At 48.6% G+C, this 23,735-nt stretch overlaps 1 protein-coding gene across 3 annotated transcripts in view; it reads left to right on the plus strand.

Annotated features, from left to right (window-relative positions):
* The window catches only part of UQCC5 (ubiquinol-cytochrome c reductase complex assembly factor 5), a 59,988-nt gene that overhangs the window by 31,773 nt on the left and 4,480 nt on the right, over positions 1 to 23,735 (plus strand). The window lies entirely within an intron of this gene.

Below are 23,735 nucleotides of genomic sequence, written 5' to 3' on the forward strand. Positions count from 1 at the left end.
TTACATGTGTTTAAAGAGAAAAGAATCGGTGTTATTGCACATCAGCTGTTGTAAATCCATCGCCTAAATTGGAAGAGTAAGAGAGGCCCATTATGAACTGAAATCCTTTGATCTGGTTTGTGTGGAGAGCGTGGCCTTTTTCTAGGTCTGAGCAGTTTCTTGCCCACAATCCATACATGTGGCCATTCCTCGATGGAGCAGGATTCTGTGTCATCCGTCTAGAGATCCCTCGCTGCCTTCCTTGGGATCAGTCATAATGTGATGAACAAATCTTCCATGACTTTCATGGTGTGTAAGTGATTGAGAGAACACAGAGTGCAAACTGCCCAGCCGGTCCTTGAGAATGGCTGGCTCTTCATGTCAGTTTTGCTTGGCTCATTAACAGGTTTCTAATTTAGGAAATGATCATAATTCAGTTTCTGTCTGTCTACGTCTTCTTAATATACAACACTTATCAAAAGAAGTTACATTAGTTTTTCTTCCCAGTTTACTAGTTGCATCCAAAAAGTCTGCAGAAGTCTTTTGGAATTTTTGCACAGTGGACAAACTGAAGAATGGGGTTGAAATCACAGATGGATTTAGTCTGAACATTGGATGTTACTGGATCACCGAATGAAGGGAAGAGGCACCCGCGTAGAGGACATGGATGGACGTTACGGTGGTATGACCCTACAGGCTCCATGCAGGTCATACAAAAAGGACATTCCTTAAATAAAGGGATACCTGGCAGGCTGAATTTAGACCGTGCCTAATCAGTAAGAAGAATGAACTCAAAATTGTAAATAAATAAACCTAGAAGTGCTGGGAAAAGTGCTGTATGTGCCCCTAACGCGTCTCACTTGTCTGTAACAGAATTCTATGGAACATCCCGGACAAAAAATGTGGGGTTGCCTCCCTGCCGCTAGATAAAGGGGTTTTGAAAAAGTGGAGATCATACACCCCCAAAACAGCACGCTGTAATGCAAAAGAACTCTTGCATATTCATCAGTTATTTAAAAGCCTTGTCGTTGGAGCCCTGCGCAGCCAATCTATTCAAGTCACATCAGATGCTGCTTTGAGCCTCCTGTAAAAAACGTTTAACTAGTTGTTGCAAAATTATCTTTCCATGAGTTATGAAAGCAGAAGCGAGCAAGGAGAAAGGCCTTTGCTAATAAACTGTAGGAAAGGGCCCTTTTTGTATGTTCACCTCCCCTCCCCCCCACACACGTTTTGCTCCAAATACTGGTCGTTATGGCTCTGATAGTGCGCTGGAGCCTGAGTGCGCAGGAGCCTGAGTGCGCAGGAGCCTGAGTGCGCAGGAGCCTGAGTGCGCTGGAGCCTGAGTGCGCTGGAGCCTGAGTGCGCTGGAGCCTGAGTGCACTGGAGCTTGTTGTCCAGACCCCAGTGCCTCTGCTCTAACCCAAAACTGTTATGTTCGATTTGTTAATCCCAAATTGGCAAGGACTTGCCCCCCCCCCCGTCTGTAGTATATGGGGTACCTAGGGCATAGGTGGTAAAGAGTTCTCCAGGGCTTCAGCACGGTTTTGTGCCACCCTCGGTGACCCAAGCAGACTACAGCAGGCCTCCCATGGCAGAGCAGAGCAAACTGCTCAAACGCGACTGTGTGCTCCCCGTGTGTGGCACAGTTGATACACCATCTTAATATAGGTCAGGCACCCCTATGGGAGGCCTCCTCAGCCCAGGGGGCAGGGTGCAGTATATTAACAAGCATTGGCATAGCCAATAGGTCTCGCCTTTGGGACCCTATAAGTGTTTAGCCTTGCAGTATTTTACCCATTACTTTGCATTAGCCATTAGAGACCTCAGAGTTTGTGGTAAATTAATGGTGGGAGTTATAAATAATATGCTGTTGAAAAAAAAGCCATTGATTAAATGAATATGCAAGCACTGAAAGTCATTTTACACAGTACTGGTCGTTTGGAATATAATAACGACCAGATCAGTCGTCCTATTGCAGCGCGGCGTGCTTTCAGATTGCTAAGTTTATGCTCTTGACAAGTGCCGCGTTTTTCCATTGTTATGTGAATTCCCATCAACCACATCAGTGGCTTGGTAACTGCAGATCAACAACTAAATAACATCCTGAAGGCATGAAATAATGTAGGAAAATTTCAGCAAAGACATTGAGACCACCAGAAAAATGTTTATTCTTAACAAGCATTTGAATTGGCTCTTATTTCAAGTTCCAGTTGAAAGAGCTCTGGCACAGAATAAACATCACATAGTTGCCGTAACACATCAGACACTATAGCCACAACTCATGCAGTACAACCAGCACTTTCACAAGCAGAATGCTTCAATAACAGTTACATGCAGGGCTGGCTCTAGGGCGGTGCGACTGGTGCCACTGCACCGGGCACTGACTTCGGGTGGGGCGCCATATATTATGGTTTTACAAGCACCTGCTGCTGTATTCTTTGCCTCCAGCAATTTTCAGGCAACAATAAAAATGTCAAGATAACTCCATTGATTAATGTTCTTCCTGGCGAGAGGGAGAAGGATTGTAGTTTTATCTAGTGTCCAGGGAAGAGGTGTGGCGCCGCGGCCAGGGCGACTGACTCTGGAATCTGGGGATCACGGTTCGTTCCCCGGCACCTGTGGCAGATTAGCCCAGCACCATGTGACTCTGGGCAATAGCTTGCTTAATCTTACCGACGGCCCCCAGCGCCTAGAGACCCTTACGGGTGAGTGTTCGCGCTTTATAAATGTGGATTATTATGGTGGAAGAGTTTTGACTCATCCTAAAATAGCACAGAGGTTTATAAGCCGCACCAATTCTCGGACTAAGGTCTTCCCAAGATGTAGAACAACATAGGAGCATTGTTTGTATACTTCGTCCGTCCACTACATGTCCTGAAAAGGAATTCCTCCTGTGTGCGCAACTTTCACTTTACTAACTTTTTTTCTAAGAAATAAAAACGGTCTTAAGGAAATGTGGCATATTTGAATTCTTGAAATGTATCTTATTTTACTGTTAGTAGCTACCACCCTACTTCCGCTCATGTGCAGCCTATGGGACATTGTAGGAGAGTAGGATCTGCACTTATGTTGCCCCCACTTTTTTCCTGATGTATACACTGGATTCTGGCTATAGTCTGGCTGGGACCCTGCTAATCAGGTCCCCAGCCTCTCTGTTCTCTCTAAACAACTTGGAGTGCATATTAGATGCACTAGTGATTGGATACTGTGGTACCTTATGAGCCCCTAGTATATGGTACCTTAGGTACCAAGGGCATAGGTACTTCACAGGCCTACCAGGGGCTGCAGCATGTATTATGCCACCCCTGGGAAGCAGACTAAATCTGACACCACAGGCCTTATACTGCAGCCTGGGTGAGGTAGTGTTAGCACTCCTCACTGAGATGTAGGTTCCCTATATCTGCACACACATCTAAACCTATCAGTCACCCCTAAGGCGGGCCATATCAATCCTGAAGGCAGGGTGCTTGGTTTCCATGTGAGGGGGTGCCTCTGCCTGAGCAGGGCCCCTCTGCAGCTGGCAGAGTCTATTCTCTGTGGCTGTTTGTGGATGCGATTAAACCATATACTCTTAAGTGCATTATAACCTAGCGGTAAATGCTAACTTTGGGATGGCTGCATCAAAACATGTCATGTTTGGTGTCAAACACCTTGGAATCATACCCCCACACCAGTAACTGGTGTGGGAGTATGATCCCACCCTTCCAGAGGGATAGACATGTACCTACTGTGGAAACACAGTAGAATCCTTAAAGAGCCCTGGCATCACAAAATGGATGCCACCAGCACAGACACTGGGCTGCCCTCCTGCTGCTCACCGAAACTCGCAGTGGAGGAGGCCCAACAATAGGCATCCTGTCACAGGGAGGTGTCACCACCTTCCAGACAGGATTTAGTGTGTTGGGGCTGAATGGGTGCACTCCTAGAGTGCCTTGAAGTCCTACACTGGGGAAGCAGTAGGCTCCTCTGTGCATATGCCAGCTCAAACCGGTTCAGGGGCTACCTGCCCCTGTTCTGGCGCGAAACTGGACAAAGGGAAGTGGGTGTAACCACCCACTCCCCTGACCCTCCCATAGGAGTGGTCATATAGCTATTCCCTCCCTTTCCTTTAGTATATAATAGGGAACCCTTGCCATTGCAAACTAGATTACCCTGGACGACGCTCTGAAGAAGAATCCTGGACCTTCGACGTTCCACTACCTCTGGAAGACGGAAGAATCTCCCTTGGAGTCAAGGTGTGACTCCCCTGCTTGGCAGGCACCAAAACTTTGCATCAACGGTCGCAAACTTTCCCGCTCCCGCCGGAGTCCGAAGTCCCTACAGCCCCGGAAGTGGATTTCCTGACTTCTCGACGGCTATCATGAGTCCCCAGCAAAGCTGAGGCGAGTGGACCCCACGAGTGACGAGGAACAGCAATACCCGGGTACCGTGCACTATTGTCGAGTGCAACCCCTTCACAACGTTCTACGAACTTGTGCATTTGACCATGTGTGGTCCAAACCTCCAGCAGGATTTCCACCGAAAATCAGGGGCCTACCTCGTCCCGAGTGACCGTGGGCTCCTGTGAAGTGAATCCTCCCGCGCCGTCTTCGCGATCCCTTGCCGGTTGGCTTGTGGGTCCCCTGAAGACTTTTCCATTGAACCAAAGAGCTCCCCTGGTTGCTCCAGGCCTGCCCTGACTTACCCTCGCTGGGTGAGTCCCTCAGACCTTGCTGGTCTGCACCACTGACTTTCTTCACTTTCCACGAGACTTGCTGTTGCCAAGGCTTGTTGGCTCCAATCCGGTTGCCGACACCTCCATTAGCTGCAGACTTCGTGGGACACGCCGAATCCAGCTCCTGGTTGTCGTCGACGACGCCTCCTGGACCTCGTGGCTGAAGAGTCAAGACACCCGTGATCACCTGAAATCACCCGACGACTGTGGGCATCCATCTTCCTGGGCCTGGGTCACTGGCAAGTGACTTTGAACACTGTCTCCTCTGCTTTCAGGTCTTCTTTCTTCAGAATCCAGCCTTGGATTCCACCGGACACTTCTTCTGGCTTCACAAGCAGCAAGTCTTCTTTGGCTCCCATTGAAAACGACGCCGCGACCCGACAAAAGACACCTATGCACCCGGCTTCCTTGGGTGAGGTAACTCGTGCACTCCGGTGCCCTACTGTGTGTTGGCCCTCGAATTACTTACCTTGTAAGTGGCTTGCATGTAGACTCTCCCGAAGTATCCTAAAACTTTAACCCCTTGAGTGCCCATGACGAGATGGTCTCGTCATGGGCCGCGGTTGCGCTGTGCCCATGACGAGACTATCTCGTCATGAGCCCTGCCCACTAATGAAACGCCCGGCACAGGGCGTGGAAAGGGCGGGGCACTCAAGGGGTTAAAATTCCAACCGCGACTTGCTCCATTGAAGTCTATTGGGATCCGCGGCTGTGTTCTCACACTGCATGCGTCCCCCGTGGGTCCTTTACTTACCTGCCTTGGGTGGATTAGTGAGGCCCCAGCGCTTCTGAAGACCTTAGGCCTTCTCCCTTCTCAAGTCGTTCTTCTTAAACCTCTTTTTTAGTATAGGGCCCCAGCCATATTTGTGCTTAACTTATTGTGAAATGTTGATATTTGAATGTGTTCCTGACTTCCAATCTCATAAAGAGATTAGTAGAGTGTGTCTAGAAATAAATACATATATATTTGATATATATACCTGTGTGGTGTCCTTTAATTTGGTAATTCAAGAGATTATAAGGTAAAACAAGCTGCATTACATTCCTCAGAGACTTAGCCTGAAGGCTGCTCTCCACAGCTACCACTAGGATAGCTTTCTTTAAAAGGTTGTCTTAAACCTATCTACCATAAGAGTCGAATTGGACTGGTGCAAGGTGGCCACTATAACTAGTGACCAGCATATGCCAGGCCAACTTCTCACAGACATTCTAAGATTACATTAGAAGCTTTTTGTTTTTGGATATCGACCTTCACGGTTTTACATGCCAAGCTGTTGATAAAGGTAACGCCTTTCATTTATTTATCATAATCCAGATGACCTTCATTTCAATCGTTAAAGCGGCTTTTTTCACAGAAAATAAATATTTTACTGCCGTCGCTAATTATTTTTTTCAATTAAAAAGGGGATCTGCTTTTTATAGTCACTTTGCCCTCGTTGAAAAGGTTGGATACATTACATTAGCAACGCATTCTAGCTGATATTCACTCTAGGGCATGGGTACTCACAAACTTTCTCTCGGGGGCCAAATTTACAGTGTGGTTTGTGTCCGAGGGCCGCACTGGTGGGGGCGGGGACAGTGGGGAGGGGGCGGGGTCAGTGGGGAGGGGGCGGGGCTAGAGCACACACAAAAAAACGGTGACCATGTGGTTGAACACAGGCCCCTGCAGCGGACACATTCGTCCACCGAGCCACCAGACCCGGCATACTCACATCTCTCACTCACTCCCTCTCCCTCTTCCTCTCCCTCTCCCCCTCCCCCTCCCCCTCCCCCTCCCTCTTCCCCTCCCTCCCTCCATCTGTCTCCCTATGTCTGGCTCCTTCTGTCTTCCTCTCTCTCTCCGTCTGGCTCTCTGTGTCTGTCTCTCTCTCTCTCTGTCTCCCTATGACTCCCTCTCTCACTCTCTCTGTCTCCCTATGTCTCCCTCTCTCTCCCTCTCCATGTCTCCCTCCCTCTCTCTCTCCCTCTCTGTCTCCCGCTCTCTCTCTCTGGCTCCCTCTGTCTGTCTCCCTCCCTATGTCTCAGTCTGTCTGTCTGCCTCTGTCTCCCTCCCTCTGTCTCCCTCCCTCTCGCTCTCCCTGTCTCCCTCCCTCTGTCTCCCTCTCCCTGTCTCCCTCTCCCTCTCGCTGTCTCCCTCTCCCTCTCTGTCTCCCGGTCTCCCTCTTGTCTCCCACTCTCGCTCCCTCTCGCTCCCCTGTCTCCCTCTCTCCCCCTCTGTCTCCCTCTCTCTCCCTCTCCCTCTATCTCCCTCTCTCTCTCCCTGTCTTCCTCTCTCTCTCCCTCTTTCTCCCTCTCTCTCTCCCTCTGTCTCCCTCTCCCTCCCTCCCTCTGTCTCCCTCCTCCCTCAGTCTGTCTCCCTCAGTCTGTCTCCCTCTCTCTCTGTCTCCCTCTCTCTCTGTCTCCCTCTCTCTGTCTCTCTCTCTCTGTCTCTCTCTCTCTGTCTCTCTCTCTCTCTCTCTCTCTCTCCCTCTCTCTCTGTCTTCCACGGTCTCCCTCTCTCTCGCTTTCTCCCTCTGTCTCCCTCTCTCTCTGTCGCCCTCCCCCTCTCTCTCTCTCTGTCGCCCTCCCTCTGTCTCCCTACCTCTTTCTGTCTCCCCCCCTCTCTCTCTCTCCTTCTCTCCTTCCGTCTGTCTCCCTCCGTTTCCCTCTCTCTCTCTCTGTCTCCCTCCCTCTCTCTCTCTGTCTCCCTCTGTTTCCCTCCCTCTCTCTCTCTCTCTCCCTCTGTCTCCCTATCCGTCTCTCTGTCCAAACAGGAAGATTCCCAAAACTTTGCCTTTTAGCAACCTTTCTGACTGTGCCCTGACGTCACAGAGGCCGGCAGTAAACACAGAAGATGGGCAGGAGCATACGTAGTGAATACCTATTTAATACGTATTCACTACGTATGCTCCTGCGGTCATCTGCGTTTACTGCTGGCCGTGGAAACTGCAAGACAAGATCCGTGGGCCGCCAATGAAGGCCTGCCGGACCGCTGGAGGCCCGCGGGCCGTACTATGAGTACCACGACTCTAGAGCGATAATTAGTGGTGCAATTATCGCATGGGGCCTTTATGTGTACAAAAGACTGAAGCACGGGGTGGCTGGGGGAGTGCACATCGTAAACTCTGTAGCAAGTAAACTTGCACCCACATTTTGCGGCGGTCCGGATGCCTCACTTCCGCTTTCCACACCACCCACACTCCTGGCTATAGAAAGTTTACTTTATTCCCACACATCGGTGAGCTGTTGATTCGGGGGGGGGGGGGGGATGCATACATTGTAGACAGTAGCACGTTATTTAAAGCACTGCGCGCAAATTGTGCCCCTGGTCGAAACAAAGAAAACACTGCACTTTAACCCACGCATTCACTAAAAGTTTGGAGAATGGAAAAGTTTACTGCTGGGGAGGACCAAGGGAAGGAATGAGGAAAAGAGCTGCCTCCACCACCCCTGCCTCATCACAGTCTCGCAGCCTCCAGTTCCTCTGTATCCATGTCTGAGTAGGGGAACAGCGCTCTGGTAAAAGAATTTTGTTTACTGTGTGCACGGAAGCATGGCTGCTTTTAAACTTTACCGCGAGTAAGAGCCAGCCGGAAGCCTGTGGTGCAGCACCCACTATGGTGGACGAATAGAGGAGCTTGATGGGGGTGGGTGTCAAACACATATCAATCCTCTGAAAGCAAGTAGAAATAAAATAGGGATGAAGGAGGTGGTAAACAAGAACAACAGGAGGGGCGGGAGTGAAGGCAACACGACAAGGGTAGCACTTACGCTTGGAGCAGGTCATAAATATTCATAAAAAGGAGGACTTTCCCCCCCCCCCCAAAAAATGTATTTCACAATGTTAAGCGAGTAAACGGATGGGCGCTTGAGACAGCGGAGGTAAAAGTTTTGTCTGCGGGCACTAAGAGTCCAATGGTTCAAATGGAAAACTGAAGTGCAATACCCTAAATCAGAGTACTTACTTGCGTTTCAGAAGTGGGAATACGCGGTACGTGCTTGAAAACAGCGGAGCGCGTAGGAGTCAGATAAACATGGGCACAGCTACTGATAATTAAAGTACAAAAACTCCTTTATTGTTTTGCACTCACAACAAACAAGTCAGAGATAAGAATGTACGCAGGCTGAGAAAAACAAGCAGCTCAATAGGAGTGGTGGGGGGCAGGCACAGTGGTGCGACCGCCATTGTGAAACCAAAAAAGTTACAGAAAAAACAAGTAGATTGTAACCTGACCCACGAAGAATGCAGCTACCACCCTGCGTACCACTGCTTCCTCCTGAGAACAAAACGCCATGGGAGTGATCATTAAAAAGAGGGTGGGACATGCACCCGCCTTTAGCCATTTGCGTGCTTTCATTACTGAAAGACACCTGCAAAAGCCAATCCTATGTGTGGGAGGAGTGAGTCCCACACGGAGTAGTTTAGAAGGCTTACAAGAAGCCTCGCAGAGCAGCGCATGAGCGCTGGCTCAGCCTTGACCTAAAAAGGAGGACGAATAATTGCAAGCCTATATGTACATATAGTAGCGTTTCCCATTGGAAACCACTAGAAGTGTAGGCTGTCCGTAGGATAACATGGGCTGCTACACGCACATTCGCGAGGTTGGCAAATCCATTTTGGTACTGCCGAAATATATCATGTTTGGTATCAAACGATCTGGCTTTTCACCACTGACATGAATTTTGTGCCCTGAGTGATGTGGCATGCACCCATATGGTTACCTTAGAGGTTGCCCACCTGGTTGCCCCAACTTCTCTGTGTTCTGGCTGGCAAGCCCATGTTTTCCCACACCTGCTACTGCCGAGATAGGATTCTGACCTCCTGCCAGGCAGTGTGATCACTCCTAGGAGTCAGGAACGAATCGCGGGCAGGAAGGAGGTCAGACCTCCCTCCTCCCAAGCAGGCTAGAGAAGTGGCACATCAAGCTTCAAAGGCTGCACCGCCTCTGATATGCATCACGGTTGACTCCCAGTGAAGGAAACTGTCCTGCCCCAGGCACATTTGCTCCAAGATTGGCGGGAAATTAGTCACGGAGGTGTACATCCCAAGTAGGCTCGCCACACCTCCTGGGTGGGCAGCCTGGTCTGTACACTAAATTTAGTTTTCTACCATCTTTGGGACTGGCAGAGTAGAGGTTTCTTGGTAGCAAACGTGGCTTACACCCCTGGATGTGGCCGCCTCTGGGGCGGACTAGCTGCCCATTGGCTACTCGCCCACACCCATGACTCCCCTAAATCTAGGATTTAAGGGACCTCCCTGACACCCGAACCTCAGTTCTGAACAACTTGCATAAAGGAAGACCCAAGAGAAGCCCCATGTCGCCGACAACAGGACTTTGCCCACAGCACCAAAGGAAAAGAGGAAAGCTTTATCCATGTGGCAACAACCTTGCATCTGTGTTATCGAGCCTAGTCCTTGGCTACAACTCAGCACTTCCTCGTAGAGGGACCCTGGTGGAAGCCAGAAGCACCCTCAGACTCGTGGCACTAGTCCCCTGCAAACTGCAGGTAAAAACACTCACCTGATCTGAAGAATCGCTGGCAATCGGGCATTCCTTGGGATCGCCCAAATTCAGATGGTCCAGTGGATTAGTTGTAGTCCTGCCTGCCACAAAGTTTCAGACCGCTGCCTCGCTCCCTGGTACCCAGTGAAGTGGTAATACATTTTCGCTGGACTTACCTCTGCCAAGGTTTGTTGGTCTCCAATCCAGCAACTAACCCCCACACTTAACACTGCATCTACAGGGAACACCGTGCAACCATTGTCCTACGTTAACAGGCGTGCATCTGTTCAGTTTTCTTGCAGCACCATGTAAGCTGTAAAACCAGCACCCTCGCTGTTCCCGTTCAGCACCACGGACAGCCAGGACAACTCTGTACCAGGACTCCAGGGGCTATGTAAAATTGAACTGACTGTTGTGGCCTGGTCGAGTGTCCCGCATGACCGTAACCCTGTAAAGGTTCGATATAACTCGACCTGCAAGTGACCGATTATCACTCGTGGTCTTCCAATTGACTGCAATATGATATTTTCTATTTATTATTCTGCCTGATTTAATATTGCTTTTAAAATCTATAACTCTGGTTATATATATGCTAATCTGTTAGTTTTGGTGTTTAAATTAAGATATAAATTCACTTTATTTTATAGGTTGGTGTTGGATTTCCATTGACTTGTGCCAATTACTTATCATCCATGTTGGTACCCTGAAATGCTTAACATATGTTCCTCTAATGAAGCCTCACTGCTCTTTGCCACACTATCGGGACTGAGCTAAGAATTTATTAGTGCGCATCGAAGGACCATCTTTGGGGTATTGTTATAGTATTACATGGTGAGGACTAGCCCCCAAGCCGCATATTACTTCACCTTCCTACAGGAACTGACAAAGCAGCTGGTCTGACATTTGTTTTACAAGTGAATGGGGCTATTTTGGGGTGGAAGAATACCAGAGACGGCATTCCCGCCGTGATCCTGATCTCATGCCTGAAAAGGCTGGTATACCTGTATTTTACAAGTAACCTGTGAAAAGAATGACGAGATAATGAAGATATCATGACCTGTTTGAGATGTTATATATCGAAAGTAATTTGAAAGCACATCCCCAGCCTTGAGAAAGCCCCGGCCTCAACTGAGCCTAGGGGGCGAAGGCTGTCCATGTTCATTTGATTTTTTATGTTCATTCAAATCACGAATAAAAAGAACTCTCTGTTTCTACCAAAAGCCTGAATATGGTTCATTACAAGAGAGAGGGTATTTGACTCACTACTACAAAGACTTATGAATTTTTAAGGCCATAGAGGTCCAGTGCCTTGAGTCTATTCCCTCGAGAATATATTTCATTTAAATTGAGCAATACTCTCCAGGACCTGGGATCCTAGGGCCTCAGAACTTTAAATCATGCTATTTTGGGGTGTGTTTGTACATTGATGACAGTGAGTGGGTTGGTGGATGAGTGGCTGAATGCGAGATCTGAGGATGGATCATTGGATAGAGGATGAGTAACAAGGAGTGATCAATATTTGTGTGATGATGGATTGTTGGTAGCTGAATTTAAGAGTGTATGTTTAGATGAAGATTCTTCATCAGGTAGGCAAAAGGACTGTAGATAATGCTGCTTCGTCTCCGTGCACACAGCTGTGGTGTTTGTGCCAATGCTTAGTCTCCGTGCACACAGCTGTGGTGTTTGTACCAGTGCTTCGTCTCCGTGCACACAGCTGTGGTGTTTGTACCAGTGCTTCGTCTCCGTGCAAGCAGCTGTGGTGTTTGTACCAGTGCTTAGTCTCCGTGCACACAGCTGTGGTGTTTGTACCAGTGCTTCGTCTCCGTGCAAGCAGCTGTGGTGTTTGTACCAGTGCTTAGTCTCCGTGCACACAGCTATGGTGTTTGTACCAGTGCTTCGTCTCCGTGCACACAGCTGTGGTGTTTGTACCAGTGCTTCGTCTCCGTGCAAGCAGCTGTGGTGTTTGTACCAGTGCTTCCTCTCCGTGCAAGCAGCTGTTGTGTTTGTACCAGTGTTTAGTCTCTGTGCATGCAGCTGTAGTGTTTTTACCAGTGCTTAGTCTCCGTGCACCCAGCTCTGGTGTTTGTACCACAGCTTTGTCTCTTTGCACGCAGCTGTGATGTTTGCACCAGTGCTTCGTCTCCGTGCAAGCAGCTGTTGTGTTTGTACCAGTGTTTAGTCTCTGTGCATGCAGCTGTGGTGTTTTTACCAGTGCTTAGTCTCCGTGCACCCAGCTCTGGTGTTTGTACCACAGCGTTGTCTCTTTGCACGCAGCTGTGGTGTTTGCGCCAGTGCTTAGTCTCCGTGCACACAGCTGTGGTGTTTGTACCAGTGCTTCATCTCCGTGCACACAGCTATGGTGTTTGTACCAGTGCTTCGTCTCCGTGCACACAGCTGTGGTGTTTGCACCAGTGCTTCGTCTCCGTGCACACAGCTATGGTGTTTGTACCAGTGCTTCGTCTCCGTGCACACAGCTATGGTGTTTGTGCCAATGCTTAGTCTCCGTGCACACAGCTGTGGTGTTTGTACCAGTGCTTCGTCTCCGTGCAAGCAGCTGTGGTGTTTGTGCCAATGCTTCGTCTCCGTGCACACAGCTATGGTGTTTGTGCCAATGCTTAGTCTCCGTGCACACAGCTGTGGTGTTTGTGCCAATGCTTAGTCTCCGTGCACACAGCTGTGGTGTTTGTGCCAATGCTTAGTCTCCGTGCACACAGCTGTAGTGTTTGTGCCAATGCTTAGTCTCCGTGCACACAGCTGTGGTGTTTGTGCCAATGCTTAGTCTCCAGGCACACAGCTATGGTGTTTGTACCAGTGCTTCGTCTCCGTGCACACAGCTGTGGTGTTTGTACCAGTGCTTCGTCTCCGTGCACACAGCTGTGGTGTTTGTACCAGTGCTTCGTCTCCGTGCAAGCAGCTGTTGTGTTTGTACCAGTGTTTAGTCTCTGTGCATGCAGCTGTGGTGTTTTTACCAGTGCTTAGTCTCCGTGCACCCAGCTCTGGTGTTTGTACCACAGCTTTGTCTCTTTGCACGCAGCTGTGATGTTTGCACCAGTGCTTAATCTCCGTGCATGCAGCTGTGATGTTTGTACCAGTGCTTAGTCTCTGTGCACGCAGCTGTGGTGTTAGTACAATGCTTAGTCCCAGTGCATGCTGCTGTGGTGTTTGGGGTGGAGAACCTGACCATTCTACTAAGGGGGGCACATGGGCCATGTGCGAGAAGGGACAAGGTTGAAGAGTCCCAAGAGCCAGCCGATCAGTGGCCGGTCGGTGTAACATATCATCCTTGACCAATCTTGACGAGCTGTACTGGTAGGTATCCCCAGGTAACTATTCAGAAGGAAGTGTGTGGCACAAAACGGAGGACACTTCCTCTTCTATGTTGTGGTGAAGAGATCCAAGAATGGAGATCCCAGTCTGGAGAAGGTCACATTAGTCACTTTAGGGTGTGTTTCCCAATTATGATCCCACAGCAGCATTTGACTGAGAGCACCCACTTTCATGTACTGTTGACCTGCTCACTACTTGCAAAACTCAGTCTCTGTGCTCACCACCAAAGATGAGTCGACTCCCTTCACAGAGACCATGACCCCACACCACACTGCATGTTGATATAATGGACGGCGGTTGGTGCTCTCTGAAGCAGAAGCGAGAAATCTCTTGATGGTAAGGCAGACTGCCCCAGATCTAGCCCATTTATGTGCATGCGCTGCTCCGATGAGGACCAAAGGCTGTCATGTAGCTCAGATGGGCTTGCCAGCCCAGTGAAGAGTCGTTCATGACCACAGTAGCCTGTGCTTTATGAAGGATTGAATGATGGTCTAGCTCAAAATTGGAGAGATTCATCCACCAGTGCTTGTCTGAGTGGACCAGCTGAAAGATCTGCATATGACCCAAAAGGTTGCCTTTATCTTGGAGCCATTGTCACTGCAGGCGCCACTGAAGGGCCATCACCCACGCACGAGCTTTTGAAACTATCGTGATCTATGAGGCCAAGGAAATATAAGCTCTGTAGGACCGGGCGATGCATTTGAGTCAGAAATTTGTGTCTACGAACCCAGGACCTCTGAATTGAAGTACAGGGGGACTTTGGGATTTGATGGTAGAATCCAAGTTGCATGCACCAAAGATGGGCCCCGACTAGTGCCAGGGACTCTTCTGTCACCAGCCAGGCATGCAAGTACCGGAATACATTGATTCCCAACTGCCTTAGTGAAACTGCCAGGACTTTCGTCTAAACACAAGTCATGTTTTGAGCCAGAATGGCTCTGGTAGGGCTGGAAAACCCACAATGAACATAGGATAACGCCTGTGCAGGAAGATGCAATTAGGCATCCTGGAGATCCAGGAATGCCTGCCAGTCCACCGTTTTAAAGGTCAGCAAAACCTTGTTCAGAGACACCCTCTTGAAATTGTCTTGCGAAAGAAACAAAAAACGAATATCTAGAATGGATTTCAGACCTCTGTCCTTGGAGCCAAAGAAGCTGAAGGCCCCTTTGTTGACCACAGCAAGGACCTGCACCTCCAGGATTGAGGCGTGTTGAAGAGCATATCTTGGAGGTTGGATGGAGATCCTGAAGAAGGGACAGGAAGGAAAGGGCATGCCTTTGCGGGTCAACATGATGGCTTGGCCTGTTATGATCATATAACAGTTAGTAGAAAAGTGGGAAAACCTCCCCCTTCCCACCACCAAAGATGGTGATGATGTAACGGGATGTTGAGGGATCAGTTGGTGCTGAGTTTTGGCCATCTCCCCTTCCTCTCTGATCTTGCCCTTACCTGAAAGGTGTGAGACGTGTATCTTGACTGAGAGAAGGCGGTCTGTGCTGGGTCTGCTGAACTCTAGCCTCCGAAATTGCCTGTATTCCTTATAAATCGGCTTCTGTAGTGAGGCCAGGTCCAACAAGTAAACTGTATCCCTCCATATTTGAAGCAATGCAGGAAGGCGTCCACCTTCTTTCCTAAAAGCCATCTAAGAGAATGTCCATTAAAGTAGCCTGGAAATCTTCCGAAAAGCCAGTTGAACGCATCAAGGCATGGTAGAGCAGTGTGATGACTATGTCCATGGACCATGCTGTGATATTTGGCGAATCCAAATCTCAATTATGAATCTCCTTCAGATGTTCAAGCCATCATTGATCAAGTCAGAAAAAAACTGTGTTCTGCTAGGTGTACAACCGGCGATTTTGCCAATTCCCACTTGGCATCAGCATAGCCGGTTTCTTGTTAGGCTGCCTGAAGCTAAATCCCTCTAGCTCCTAACATCCAGTTGTTTGGACTCCCTGTTTCGAGGTGCCAGAGGGGAGGCATTGAGGGTTCAGGTTGGAATATGAAAATTAAACAATATGGCTCTCAGGTGACTGGTGTGAGGATAAGAAGCTTGTCTCCCCAGAGGAGATCTCTGGTAATTTGAGGAAGGCTGACACCAGTTCGCTTTGAGCTCTGCGTCAGACCCGTAAGCATCTGGAGTCCGCATGTGAAAGTGGTGCCTTTATAGACCCCACACGTCATTACCAGAGTGGAGTGGCATCAAAGCTTACCCACACAGCGCCACTTACAGGCATGCACAGCTACTGCTGAAAAGTTTCCAGATCCAGTCTGACACCGGGGAAATATTGAAAAGTTGAGGAATCTGTGGCTAGATAGTGCCGCTACGAGAGAGAGCGTTACTGAAGTTAAGCAACTTCTTCTTCAGGTTCATTAACACGCAGTCACTGAAGACGTTGGAGTCATGGCTCATCCAGGGGCACCCCAGGCAAATTTAGTGAAGATCTGTCACAGACATTTCTGTGTAACATTTCCCCTCAGGGCTTAAAACTTGTTGTTTTGGGAGGTCTCTGGTCTGCTGCTGGTGGCACGAAAATAAAGGAACTGCCTTCAGGACACAGGAGTGGCCCCTATATAGGCCCTACATCTCATTTCAGGAGTGGAACGGTGCCAATGCAGAGCCACGCAACGCCACCTACCGGCACACAGAAGTACAGCTGAAAAGTTTCCAGATCCAGACTTGTGAATATTCAAAAGGTGCTGAATCTGTGGCTAGAAGTCTCTATCACAAGACAACCCTACACTGTGCATACAAATCACAACCGAAGGGATAATGTACACTGTGCAGCATAAGGATTAGGTTACCCTGTAAGCATCTGTTCTTGACATGTAGTGCTGTAGAGTCCCATCCTTTGCATACTCCTGCCATCTAGTGTTCGGTCCAGATGTGTGAACAAGTCTTTCGAGTCACACGATTAAGTGACTCCTCCTCTTGGTGATATTGTGCTTGGGCATCAACATCATTCTTAGATTGTTCTCCCACAGGTGGGTGAGAATGGAGTGTAAAGTAAATATAGTAAAGAGATGTCCATGCGTTTGAAAAGGAACTGCAGCGGTCTGGGAAGGAGGGAGGGCGCATGGGAATCTACAGCACTACACGCCAAGAACCGATGCTTACAGGGTACGTAACATAATCCATTCACGGCATGTGTGGCGTTAGACACACATGCTTTGCATGGACTGTAAAGCAGTGCCCTCCAAAAGTGGTTGCTAACCTGTGGGCATTGCAGTTATTTGGAGAAGTGTACGTGGTTCTGCCTGACCCACGTTAGCTTGTTGACGTGCTAGAACATCCACACAATAATGCTGAGTGAAAGTGTATGGTGTGGACCATCCAGCTTCTTTACATATGTCGGCAATTGGGATATTGCAGAGGAAAGCCATGGAAGACCCTATCTATTTTACGAGTAGTGTGTGCTATAGGTGGTGTAGATAAAGTCCTTTCAGTTTTGACGTAACATGTCTGAATGTATTCAATTATCCATCTAGAATGCCTGATTTGGATATGGGCTTTCCTTTGTGAGGGAGTGAAAAAACAATAAAGAGTTGTTTGGTTTTATGGAAATCTTTGGGTCTGTCAAAGTAACACATTAGAGCTCTCTTAACATCTAGTGTATGAAGTGCCCTTTCTCCAACTGAGTCTGGTTGAGGCAAAAAAAACGTTAACTCAACTGATTGTTTTTATTTTTATTTTAAGATCTTTATAAAGTTTCCACACCAAAACTGAGCGGTCATACACAGAATCCTTTGAGACAATATGCATTGACTTAATTCCATTTTATACATTTGAGTCCTGAACACATTGCATGGTTAAATATACTTTACAATTTACTGACACAGCAGTAAAAACCAGCGTTGTACGCAGTTAGGGTTGTCCCCAGCACCAATGCTTACATGCTGCTGCTACAATAACTCACCATCCTGCTCACTGCCAGTCCCCGTTGGATTCAACAAGTCCCTACATAGCTCTCTCCAGAGCGCAATACCCTCCTTTAGCTTGTCATCCTTGCGATAGGCTTTCATATGCAGTTCCTTCACCAGAGAACTCAACTGATTGGTTAAGGTGGAAAGGGGAAACCACCTTTTCAAGGAATTTTGGGTTGGTGCGAAGGGCCACTCTATCCCAGTGAAGTTGGAAGAAAAGTTCTTCTAGGGTTAGTGCCTGGAGCGCACTGACACGCCTAAGTGAAGTAAGTACAATTAAAAAGGCAACCTTCCAAGAAATAAGAGGGAACAATTATTTAATGGTTCAAACGGTGGACCCAAAAGTCTTGTGAGAATAATAATGAGTTTCCATTTGGGTGCGGGTGGGCCTCTGTGTGGAAATACTCTTTTCTGGCCTTACATAAAGGACTTAATAACTGGCTGTTTCAACAAAAATGAGGATTGCCTGTTTTGGAGATGGGCATCCACTGCCGCTAGATGTAAATGTATTGAGAAGTGAAGGCAAGGCCAGGGAGCTGTAAAGGGAGATGGTAGCAAACAAAATGTTTTGCACAGTTGCGTCAAAAGGATTAATGTGCTTATTACTGCAGTAAAAGACAAATCTTTTCCATTTAGCTGCATAGCATGCTCTAGTTGTAGGCCTACCAGCTTTTTTAAGAATGGTCATACATTCGGGTGGGAGATTCAGGTAATCGAATTCTGTGATCTCAGGAGCAACGTTGAGTTCCTTTGGTTTTGGATGCCTGATTTCTCCATGGTTCTGAGTGAGCAGGTCCAGATTGAGGTGAAGCTTCTCACAGGGAACTATGGACAGTTTGAGTAGTGTGTGAACCAGTGTCGGCGAGTCCACGTGTGAGCTACTAGAATGAGGGTGAGAGAAGTTTGCCTAAGCCTCCGAACCAGAGCGGAAGAAAAGGAAGAGACGGAAAAGTTTAGGCAGATATCCCTGACCAGTTCATCCACAGGGCATTTCCTTTGGATAGCGGGTGTGGGGATCTGGAGGCGAAAGTTTGGCATTTTGCATTGTCTGCGGTTGCGAACAGGTCTGTGGAAACCCCCACTGGGGCAAGTATGGGAGGAGGACTCCGGGAAGGGGGTGGGGAAGAGTTCGCACATGTGGACCTGTTGCTGCATCCTGCTGAGGCGGGGGGCAAAGTCGTCATATGCTCCGTGTGAGAGATGCGTCCGCTGTCAGAACGATTTGTGGGTCAAGAAGCGGTCGCCCTTATAACTGGTTTTGTGTGTTGCACCACTGCAGAGAGCGATGCGTGCGGCTGTCTATCAACCCTTGATCCTGTAACTGACCCTGTGACTGAGACCACTGGCGTGCTAGACATTCCTGTAGCGGACGCGTATCTAATCATGCATGTGGCACTATGGCCATCATACCATGCAGACGTATAACTATTCTGACTCAGTTGTTAATTGGCTTGAAACTGTGGTAGCAGTGTTTGGAAATGTTGAATTCTTGCCGCACTGGGATGGGCTAATCCCACCTGTGTGTTGAGAATAGCCACTAGATATGGTTGAACCTGTAAAGGTGGAAGATGGGACTTCTGTATATTGATGGTACATTCTTTCTTGATAGAGCAAGTCTGTGGTGACCCGAGTGTGTTGGTGGCCCAGAGGAAGGGTACTGGCTTTGATAAGTCAGTCGTCCAGATACGTGAAGACATGGATGTTTTGTCTGCGTAGATGTGCAACTACCACTGCCAAGCATTTGGTGAATACCTGGGGTGCGGTGGTCACTCCGAATGGGAGGACCGTCAACTGGCAATGTTTGTCAGCTATGACTAACCTGAGGTATCTGCAGTGTGCTGGATGGATTAGGATGTGAAAGTAGGCATCCTTTAAGTTTAGTGCTGACAAATTCGCCTTGTTGGAGAAGTTGGATCACATCTTGGAAGGTTATCGTATGGAAATGCTCTGACAGGATGTAAAGATTCAAGGGCTTCAGATCTAAGATGGGCTGTAGTATGCTGTCCTTTTTGGGGATGTGAAAGTACAGGGAGTATAACCCGGATCTTAAAGAGGGACAGGTTCAAAAGCTGCTTTTATCAAAGGGGCTTGAACTTCCTGTTTGAGCTGTGTTTGATGTCCCAGAGAGTGTTTGTTAATGCAAGGTGGAACGTTTGGAGGTGTGGTGTGATGAGCTCCAGACAATAACTATGTTGGATAATGCCCACGGCCCACTAATCCGATATTATGGATCGCCAGGTGGGGAGAAGCTGTTGTAGTCGATCCCCAACAGGTGTTAAATGATCGAGAGAAGGGAGTCGCTGATTCATGGTGGGTGGAGCACCACATGAGGAACCACCTCTGCCACGACCTTTGGAGTTGTTACCCCTGTATGTGCCCCTGTAATAGCCTTGCGAAGGGAGTTGCAACTTTGCGCGCGATATGATGATAAAGAGGAGGCATCGGAAGATGCTGCTTTTGAGCCTGCCCTGTATGAGGAGTGGCGAAAGGAGCCATGGTGAGTGGGTATTTGGAGTGCACTCATGGACTTAGCAACCTCTGTGTCCTTCATCTTCTCTAACACGTGGTCAACTTGTAGATCAAACAGGAGTTCCTTGTCAAAGGAGACATTCAAGAGGGCTGGACTTCTGGCTGGAAGCCAGATATAGACAGCAAAGCATGTCTGCGTAACAACACACTGGTATTGATACCCCTGGCAGCTGTATCTGCGAAGTCCAGGGCACCCTTAATGGAGTTATTGGAAATGAATTTTCCCTCCGCTATGCTCTTCTGTGAGGTACTGGACGCATGCATCCCTTTCATCCCAGTGGGAGTGATCATACCTGTCTAATAGGCCTTGTTAATTTGCAGTCCGCCATTGATTGGCAGACTGCGCCATTGCTCGTTTTCCTGAAGCATCCATTAGGTTAGACTCTGAATCAGGAGGTGGAGCGTCATCTGTGGTTTGTGAATTAGCCTTCTTACCGGAATTGGACACAACCAATGAATCAGAGGGAAGTTGCCCCTGGATATAAATAGGGTCAGAGGGTGCAGCTTTGTATTTGTGTTTACCTGGGGAGTGATCGGGTCTTTAAAGATGTCATTGGTGTGACGCATCATGCCTTTTAACATAGGGAGGTTTTGGGTATCCCTGTGTGTACTGAATAGGGTTTAAAAGAGGAAATCCTCCTATAGAGTCCCTTTATGGAGCGGACCTGGTGGTACGATGCGGCCCTGCTGATGAGTTCCTGATATGTGGTGGTGTCATCAGGAGGCGATGGTTTGGCAGAGTATGGGTCTGTGTCCTGCCGCTGCAACCCCCCACCGCGATGTCGGAATCTGGCCAGGGATGTGAAGGCTGTGGTGCATCATAAGAATCATCTGGCCCCTCCATGCCCACCCGTGAAGGAATGTGGGGACCCTTGTGGAGTGATATCTAGGGGATCAGAATGGAGAGGGTGAAGGTGGTGGGGAGGAGGAGGGTGGTGCAAAGGACTGGTATCCTTGTCTGTCTTCCTCCTCTTAACAGGCACCAGCAAGTCTGTTACATCTCCACAGGAGAGTTGGCGCTTTGATGGAGGTGGCACTTCTTGGTTAAGATGTGGCCAGTCTGAGGCTGTTTATGTTTCTGGTGTGCATTGAGCCGTTCCCTCATTTTATGGAAGATTGGGTCCACCGGAGTGCTGGGATCTGATATCCGTGCTGGTCACGAAATTTTCAGTGACAAGATGGCCTTCAGTCTTGGAGCCGAAGAGGGATATGGTCGGCTCTGCGTGGAAGCCGATGGCTTTCGCAGAGCTTTTGCTGTTGAGCCGGCGGGCGGGGGCATCCATAGAAGATGTTTGGGTGCGGACCATGGCCTGCTGGCAGTGGTGGCCCATTTGCCTTTTGTTTGGTCAGAACTGAATGTTTTTTGGGTGGCTGGATGGGGACTTCAGTACTTACAGTATGCTGACCCGCTGGAAGGTCCTGCATCTGGAGGTCAATCTCTAAGTCGGAGCCAGAGTCTTAGATGGAAAAAGCCTCTTCCTCGGCCACAGAGGTCTTGTGGAGTTCCTCCTCCTCAACACCCTGTTGACCAACGATGTTGGGTGTATTGTCCACCTCTCTTCGCTGCATGTCCCTGCGACGTGCTCCTTGGTCCTGCAAGGCTTGATTGGACGGAAACAATCAGCAGGCTTTCAGTTTTCTTCCCCATCACCGGGAGACAAGCACAGGTTGCAGACCTGGTGAATGTTGGTCCATGATCTGACGGGTGATAGTCTTCCGGATTTTTAAATGCAAAGAGGGAAACTCGTTTGATAATATCGTCAAGGGTAAAGGTGGATTACAAACAGAAAGGAGTTTGAAACCATTTCAAACCCAAGCACAGTAATGAACGAGTTACTTACCTTCGGTAACAATGTATCTGGTAGAGACACAGTGTATCCGCAGATTCCTTAACTTAGAATATCCCCAGGCATCCGACTGGATCCGGAGAATCTTCAGCAGTACCTCTGTGCGCTGAGGGACGGTGTCCCATGGCTCCGTCTTGACATCGTCCACGGATATGACCTCAATGGGGCCATATAAGTCCCTCCCAGCGCTCTGACGTCAGTTTTCTACTGTGAAGCTTTTCCGCTCCACAACGCGGACCACTAGCAAAACCGGGAGAGTGTCGGAACAGTGTTCTAAAAAAAAGATCAAAAGTCTTTGAAATAACAATGACAAGAAATCCGAGAATGATGAGAAACATCACCATGTATATCAATGAAAGAGTACTCGATACTGTAAGGGACTGACGGGGGAGAGCAGAGTACTCGCCCCTAGAAACAGTGTCGCAGAGCAAAGGGCCAAGCCCTCCTATGAGGCAAAGCGGCAGTGGAGATGAATGACGTGGAAAACGATAGGCAGCCTGCAATCACAGAATGTAGCTGTAACGGGCAACAGAAATGGAACAACATGACTCGTGGTAATTGACCCCAGTTCTGCAACAACAGAGAATGTGCAATCATACACTCCATAAATTGCCTAATGACTGTAGCACAGTCAAATAGACAGTAAAGCAATTGACCGCAACACAGTCAAAGAAACCCCAAGTATAAAAAAATAGAAGAGGGTGGAAGGGAGGGTATAAGAACATTATCAAGCCCCACACTGGAAGAACCAGGGTGGAGAAGCGTGGAAGGACCTTGAACCCCCCACCCAATGACGAGAATGGAACAACAGTTAAAACAGCATGAGACATCCTACCCTGGAGGGAGAGGAAGCATACCATCCCACAGGAAGATAAAGGCCACCTGTAAGGAGGTAAGGGGGTAGAACCCACCCTGGCAAAAGCCCTTGCAGAGCGGGGGGTGGGCGTTAATGTATCTGCGGCTAGACTAAGGTAAGTAACCTGTTCGTCTGATAAACATTTCGCCGCAGATTCCTTAACTTAGAATAGATACCAAAGCTATACCCCATTGGAGGAGGGTCTGCAAATGAAAACTACCAAGCTCCAAAGAGGACTCCTTCGTCAATAACATTGACCAAAACACGGTGAGAACAGCAATGCCAGCGTGGCCGAAACCAGACTCATTAAGCTCTGTAAGGGCGCATTAACAAGGGGAAGCAAAGGCACCACAGTCCGTCAGAGGAAGGTACGAGACCTCTTTGGTCCAGACAGGGACGAAAGGGAAGCACATAACCAGAATCGCCAGTGCAGAATGGAAGAAAGTCCTCAAACTTCTGCTAGAAGAAGGTAAACTGAGCACAAGTCTCATGGATCTGCAAGAGACAAGGTCCCAGAAAGGAACAAAACAGTATGACAGACTCAGGGCATACAAATAGAGCACGCACAACAGTGGATGTCAAAAATGACATGTGGAGGGACAGATGTCACCATGCAGAGATATACAGAACCATGACTACCAGGAGATACATTTATGAGGATAACAAGTATACACAGAAGTAGACAGTGTGGACAGTGAGAACTACGCCACACATATGCAAAATCCCAATGACATGTAGCATCAACAGCACACGTGCCAGCAGAAACAGGCGGGCGCACCACCAGGCAGTCAACCGGCCAGCCGTAACCGGAGGTACAATGGTTAATGGATACTGGCTAGGTTGGGCACAAGCATAAGGCTCGCTCCCAGGAGGGAGAGAGAGAGAGGGACGCGGGATCTGGGACAAAAACCCCAGATACCGCAGCAAGGAAAACCTAGTATGCCTGCCTTCACACTGTGTGGATATCCCATGACATATACACATATACGTATATATTCAAATATCCTATCGAAAGACCAGGGGAACTTAAAGAGCACGCCCTACATAATATAGAAGGCCGTACAATTGGTACCAACGGC

The sequence above is a fragment of the Triturus cristatus genome, chromosome 9 (assembly GCF_964204655.1).
Source record: "Triturus cristatus chromosome 9, aTriCri1.1, whole genome shotgun sequence".
NCBI classification, from domain to species: Eukaryota; Metazoa; Chordata; class Amphibia; order Caudata; family Salamandridae; genus Triturus; species Triturus cristatus.